General features: G+C 40.8%; 1 protein-coding gene across 1 annotated transcript in view; it reads right to left on the bottom strand.

Annotated features, from left to right (window-relative positions):
- Window positions 1-2,530: 2,530 nt before the first annotated feature.
- Window positions 2,531-6,977, bottom strand: part of NDUFAF6 (NADH:ubiquinone oxidoreductase complex assembly factor 6) — a 112,522-nt gene continuing 108,075 nt past the window's right edge. The window contains exon 12 of the transcript XR_004059303.1: window positions 2,531-2,638. The gene's annotated coding sequence lies outside the window, so the exon portion shown is untranslated. The remainder of the gene's footprint in view (window positions 2,639-6,977) is intronic.

Here is a 6,977-nt window from a genome sequence, read left to right as displayed (position 1 = left end):
CCAGGCTTGCTGCCTCCCATCCTCCTCTATTTCAATACAGTTTGTCTCTGAAACAAGTCTTTTTTTAATTTAATTAATAATTAGAACAAAATTGTCAAAGATGAACTTTTTCTAAATGGGGAAAGTTGTATGATCACACACACACACAATCTTTCGTGTCTTAGAGTTGTCTCTAGATGAGTACGGAAGTCGCCAGGGCCAGTCGCTTGTCTGTACCATCACTCTACCTCATTCACCTCTACGTGCACAGAATATCTACCAGTGGGGAAAAGGCAGGACTAAATAATGCCTAGAATCCTTTTAAATTTGGAAAGTAGGAATTGCTATGTCTGGTTGTCTAAGGTCAAGCCTAGAGCATTAGTTATCAAATATTTTTGGTCACTCACTCTCATTAGTAAAAATGTTTGCCCTCCTCACTTCTCATGTACTTATTTAGCTCAAAGAAAGTGCATAGATAGAAGCCAGAATGACTGTAATCAAACATTGGCTTTGCCTCTAACAACCTTGGCACATCCAAATATGACTTTGGTTTTTTTCACTTGTAAAATGGAGATAATAAAAGTATATATCACAGAGTCATTATGCAGATTAAATGAATTAATATATGTAAATCATATACCTGGCACACAGTGCTTTACAAGTGTGAAATAAAATTATTACATATATAATATACACACTTATATAGTGCTACATAAGTGTGAAATAAAAATTGTTACATATGGCCAGGCATGGTGGCTCACGCCTGTAATCCCAGCATTTTGGGAGGCCGAGGCGAGCAGATCACGAGGTCAGGAGATAGAGACCATCCTGGCAAACACGGTGAAACCCCATCTCTACTAAAAATACACAAAATTAGCCGGGCGTGGTGGTGGGCACCTGTAGTCCCAGCTAACTGGGAGGCTGAGGCAGGAGAACAGATTAAGTAAACCTGGGAGGCGGAGGTGCAGTGATCCTAGATCACACCACTGCACTCCAGCCTGGGCGACAAAGCGAGACTCCATCTCAAAAAATTTTAAAAAATATTAAAAAAAAATTGTTATATATGTAATATACCCAGCTACTCAGGAGGCTGAGGCTGGAGGATCACTTGAGGCCAGGCGTTTGAATCCAGCCTGGGCAGCATAGCAAGACCCTGTCACACATACACACAGAATTATATGTATAATATATGTAGTGTATATTTATATACACACATACACCTATTATAATGTACCTAGTATGTTAGGTACATTAAAAAACAACATACACACACACACAAAATCAGAAATAATGATTTTAAATATATATGTATATATATATGTATGTTTTCTTTCTGTACTCTTCATAGTCTATGCCCTCTCTGGGCTGTATGCACCCCAATTTGGAGACTGTTGATTTGGATCTGCGCTAACACAGTAGCCACTAGCCACATGTCTTAATTAAATGTAAATTTATTTGTTAAAAATTTAGTTTCTCAGTCACACTGACCACATTTCAAGTGCTTAATAGCCACATGACTATTGGACAATGCACATATGAAATATTTCCATCACTGCAGAAAGTTCTATTGGATAGCACTGACCAAGTTGGAACAAAGCAGGGAACTCAAAGTCACTGAAAGGGAGTAACAGTCACTCCTACTTGACCCTGTAACTGTGGTACCCTGTTCAAGTCAAGTGTTAAGACAGCTCTTTGAGCCTCACATCTCAACTGTAAAATGAAGATAAAAATAGGAATTACTGGCCAGGCACGTGGCTCACGCCCAGCGCCACCCTCCCACCCGCCCAGTTTTTTTTCTTTTTTTTCTTTTTTTTTTTTTTTTGAGTCTCACTCTGTTGCCCAGACTGGAGTACAGTGGTGTGATCTTGGCTCACTGCAACCTCCACCTCCCAGGTTCAAGTGATTCTTCTGCCTCAGTCTCCCAAGCAGCTGGGATTACAGGCATGTGCCACCATGCCTGGATATGTTTTGTGTTTTCTTTTTAGTAGAGATGAGTTTTCACCATGTTGGCCAGGCTGGTCTCAAACTCCTGACCACAAGTGATCCACCTGCCTCGGCCTCCCAAAGTGTTGGGATTACAGGTGTAAGCCACCATACCCAGCCTGTAATCCCAGCACTTTGGGAGGTTGAGGCAGGAGGATTGCTTGAAGCCAGTTCAAGACCAGCCTGGGCAACATGGTGAGACTGTGTCTCTACAAAACAATTTTTAAATTAGCTGGGCACTTGGAGTCCCATCTCCTCAGGAGGCTGACATGGAAAGATTCCTTGAGCCCAGAAGGTCAAGGCTGCAGTGCAGTGCAGTGAACAATGATCCAGCCACTGCACTCCAGCCTGAATGATGGAAGGACACCCTTTCTCTTAGAAAAAAAAAAAAAGGAACTTCCTCATAAACTGCTGAATGGAGGAAATAAGATAATGTGTAAAGTGTATGACATACTGCTAAAACATAGAGGAACTTGAAAAGATTAGTAAAAGTTGAGTTTCTATTTCCCCAATTTCTTTTTTTAATTTTTTACATTTGAGAATAAAAGATTGGGTCTTGCTTTGCTGCCCACGCTGGATTCAAACTTCTGGGCTCAAGGGATCCTCCCTCTCAGCCTCTTCAGTAGCTGGGATTACAGGCATGCACCGCCAAGACTGACTAACCTGATTTTTAATCCTGAAAGGCAAAAAAGATCACATTATTGTTCTTGAATCTAATGTGTATTTTGTAAAAGTGAATAGTTAGGTTAACTTTTAATTGAAAACAGAACATTCAAGAAGAGATAGGATGGCAAATACCTGGATTTTAATTACTCCTTGATTTCTTTGTCCCCTCCACCTTTAAAGGCTGGTCTTTTCCCAGTTTTGCCCATCTCAGTAAAACGGCACTGCCATCCACAAACCTGATGAGTCACCATCCTGTCATCCTTTTTCCCATCTCCTCCATCCAATCTCTTTATCTCCAAAATATTGTAGAATCTACCTTCAAAACACTTCATCTCATCTATTCTTCTCTCCTCCTGGCCCCTCCACACAGGAGCCACACAGGATTGTGTCACTCCCTGAAGAAACATTTCCATGGCTCCCCACCAAGGCTGCCATATAGAATTGTACAGTTGTAGTAGAACAACCCTATGGAAGAGTGTGTTCACATTGGAGGCACTGGAAATTTAATATTTATTATTAATATTTTCTGGCAGATTTTAGTGAAGTGATTCATTCTAACAAAATTATCTTACAACAATTTTCCAACAAGATGGACATCTAATTTGCCCAAACATGCCACATAGAATAAGAGAATTTCTCTTTCACTTAGTACAAAATGCCAGCTCATCACCAGGTCCTACAAGGCCCAGCACAATCCAGCCCCTGCCATCCCCTCCAACTTAAAATGATGCTACACTCCACCAACTGCCATTCACATTGACCTTCTGTCATTTCCTAAAATAAATCAAGCTCTTTTCTGCTGTGGGGCTCACTGCCCTGGACACCTCTCTACCCGGATAGACACAACCCCACAGTCTCTGCCCTTCACATAGCTGTGGCTCCTTGTCATGTTTCAGGACTCTGAGAGGCCTTTCCTGGACACTATGTCCGAGAGAGTGCCTCGGTTACTCTCAGTCACAGCCCTTTGCTTGTTTCCCTCCCAAAACTTATAGGTCTCCCTGGAGTCTGAAACCTGCATGAGGCCAGGGACCTCATTGTCCTCTCCCTTCTACCCATAGGTCCCAACAGGAGCATGTGCCAGCTTGTCAGTGATCAACTTGGCATGATTGCCACCCCCTTCTACATTCTCCTCTGCACCTATAGGGAGACAGCCTAGCACTCTATTTTCCAGAGAACTTACCCTAAATGTTTCCAGGTTAAATTGTGCCAGTGGAGACACATATATAAGAATTGAAAGGCAGAAGAAAAGCAGAACCCGTCATTCTCCAGTTGCTATGTTCTGAATGTTTGTGTCCCTCTAAAATTCATGTGCTGAAATATAATCCCCAACGGATTGGTTTTACAAGGTGGGCCTTTGGGATGTGGTTAGTTCATAAAGATAGAGCTCTAGTGAATGGGATTAGTGTCCTTAAAGAAAAGGCCTGAGAGAGCCTGTGTGCCCTTCCACCATGTGAGAACACAGTGAGAAATGTGCCATCTGTAAGGAACAGGCCCTCAGCAGAGACCAGTTCTGGGTCATTGATCTTGGATTTCCCAGTCTCCAGAACTGTGAGCAATACATTTCCATTGTTTATAAATTACCCATTCTAAGACATTTTGTTATAGCAGTCCAAATGGACTAAGATACCAGTATACATTTGAACATGCAGCTCAAATCCTAACGGGTTATTTTCCTGAACTTCTGGAAAAATATTAGATGCAAAAAAAACACAAAAAGGCTGGCATGCTGGCTCACGCCTATAAATCCTACCATTTTGGGAGGCCAAGGTGGGAAGACTGTTTGAGCTCAGGAGTTTGAGACCAGCCTAGGCAACGCAGCAAAACCCAGTGTCCACAACAAATACAAAAATTAGCTGGGTGTGGTGGCACACACCTGTGTTTCCAGATACTCGGGAAGCTGAGGTGGGAGAATTGCTTGAGCCCAGGAGGTCAGGGCTGCAGTGAGCCATGATTATGCCACTGCACTCCCGCCTGGGTGACAGTGTGAGACCCTGTCTCAAAAAAAAAAAAAAAGCAAAAAACTGAATATTCTACTTTTTAAAGGGTAGGGGGCTGTATCCTTGAAGGAAAAAAAAAAAGCAATACCTGACCCTAGACTGGACCCTGTACTATAAGAGGAGGGTGCTATAAAGGATGATATCGGGTCAACTGACAAAACTAAACATGAATGGAAAATTAGATAAAAGTGTTGTGTCAAAGTTAAATTTACTGTTCTGGTTATATAAGAGAATATACGTATTCTTAGGATGTATGCACTAGTGTATTTAGGGGTAAATGATGTGTGTATAATTATGTTATATATAACATAATTTAAATATTACATATAAAGGAGAAAACTCACATACATAAAGGATAAAGCAAATGGAGTAAAATGTTAGTGGGTAGATCTGGGTAAAGGGTATGTGAATGTTCCTTATACTATTTCTACTTTTGCAACCTGTCTGTAAGTTTGAAACTATTTCCCAGAAAACAGTTAAAATATATATAAAGCACTAAATAAACTACTCTGAATAATGCAAGACAAACTAGGATAGTTGCCATAAATATTCAGTCTCAAAATGGACCTAAGTGACTGCTATATGATTAAACAGCAATATGTTGTACACTTTTTTCTAATTCCCCAGAGAACAGAAAGCGAATTTACTGTTCTTACAGAAGACAAGATGTTCCCTGGCTATGGAAAAATAACCCATCGTACTCACAGCATCTTTCTAAGCATTTCAATATGCGACATTTGTGGCTTTGCTGCCCACTGTGACCTGCAAACCAGTTTGGCACAACCACATTTGCTGCAAATCCTGGACTGCATGAAGTGGGATCAGATATTATATTCCTTCTAAAATTCATTATGTAAAGAGAATAATCCAACATATAACCTCATCCCCAAATTGCAGCATCACATACTTTTTACTTTGAAGCAAGAAGACCCTGGGCTTGGAAATACAGTTCTGTGCCTTTTTTTTTTTTTTTTTTTTTTTTTTTTTTTGAGACAGAGTCTCACTCTTTGCCTAGGCTGGAGTGCAGTGGCAGATATTGGCTCACTGCAACTTCCACCTTCCAGGTTCAAGTCTCCCAAGTAGCTGGGATTATAGGTGCTCTCCACAGTGCCCAGCTAATTTATTTTTTGTATTTTTAGTAAAGACGGGGTTTCACCATGTTGGCCAGGCTGGTCTCAAACTCCTGACTTAAGTGATCTGCCTGCCTCGGCCTCCCAAAGTGCTGGGATTACAGGTGTGAGTCACAGTGCCCGGCCAGTTCTGTGCCATCTTAGCAAAGACCCTTACAGTCAGCTCTTAGAAAACCATTTAGAAAAGTTTCCCAGTTAAATGACATAGAAAGTTCCTTTAAATATATTGTGGAACCAGGCATGGTGGCTTGTACCTGTGATCCCAGCTACTCAGAAGGTTGGGGTGAAGGATCTCTTGAGCCCGGGAGTTCAAGTGCAGCCTGAGCAACGTAAGAGACTCTGTCTCTAAAATATATACATATTGCAAGACCCTGTCTCTAATATAGATACCTATATTAGATATCTATATTAGATATATATACTATTAGATATTTATAATTATTAGATATATATAATTATATATAATTAGATGTATAGATGTATACATCTAATTATTATTAGATATATACAATTTAGATATATAGATATAGATATCTAAATATATATATAAGATATCTAATATAGATATATAAAATAGCAAAAAAATCCTCTGTGTTCTGCCTATTCACCTCTCCCTTCCCCCAACACCTGGCAACCACTGATCTTTTCACCGTCTTGCTATATATATATTATATATAGGGATATATGTATGCTATACATATATCTAATATATAGCACCCCTATATATAGCATATATATAGCATATATGTACACCCCTATATATAGCATATATACCCCACATATAAAGCATATATAGCATATATATACCCCTATATATAAAGCATATATATAGCATATATATAGCAAGACAGTGAAAAGATCAGTGGTTGCCAGATGTTGGGGGAAGGGAGAGGTGAATAGGCAGAGCACAGAGGATTTTTTTTGTTTTTTTTTTTTGAGACGGAGTTCTGCTCTTGTTGCCCAGGCTGGAATGCAATGGCATGAGCTCGGCTCACCGCAACCTCCACCTCCCGGGTTCAAGCGATTCTCTGGCCTCAGCCTCCCAAGTAGCTGGGATTACAGGCATGCCCCACCACGCCCAGCCAATTTTGTGTTTTTAGTAGAGATGGGGTTTCTCCATGTTGGTCAGGCTGGTCTCAAACTCTTGACCTCACGTGATCAGCCTGCCTCAGCCTCCCAAAGTGTTGGGATTACAGGCGTGAGCCACCGTGCCCAGCCGCAC

Source organism: Rhinopithecus roxellana, chromosome 9 (assembly GCF_007565055.1).
Source record: "Rhinopithecus roxellana isolate Shanxi Qingling chromosome 9, ASM756505v1, whole genome shotgun sequence".
Lineage (NCBI taxonomy): Eukaryota > Metazoa > Chordata > Mammalia > Primates > Cercopithecidae > Rhinopithecus > Rhinopithecus roxellana.
This window is presented reverse-complemented; position numbering and strand designations above follow the sequence as displayed.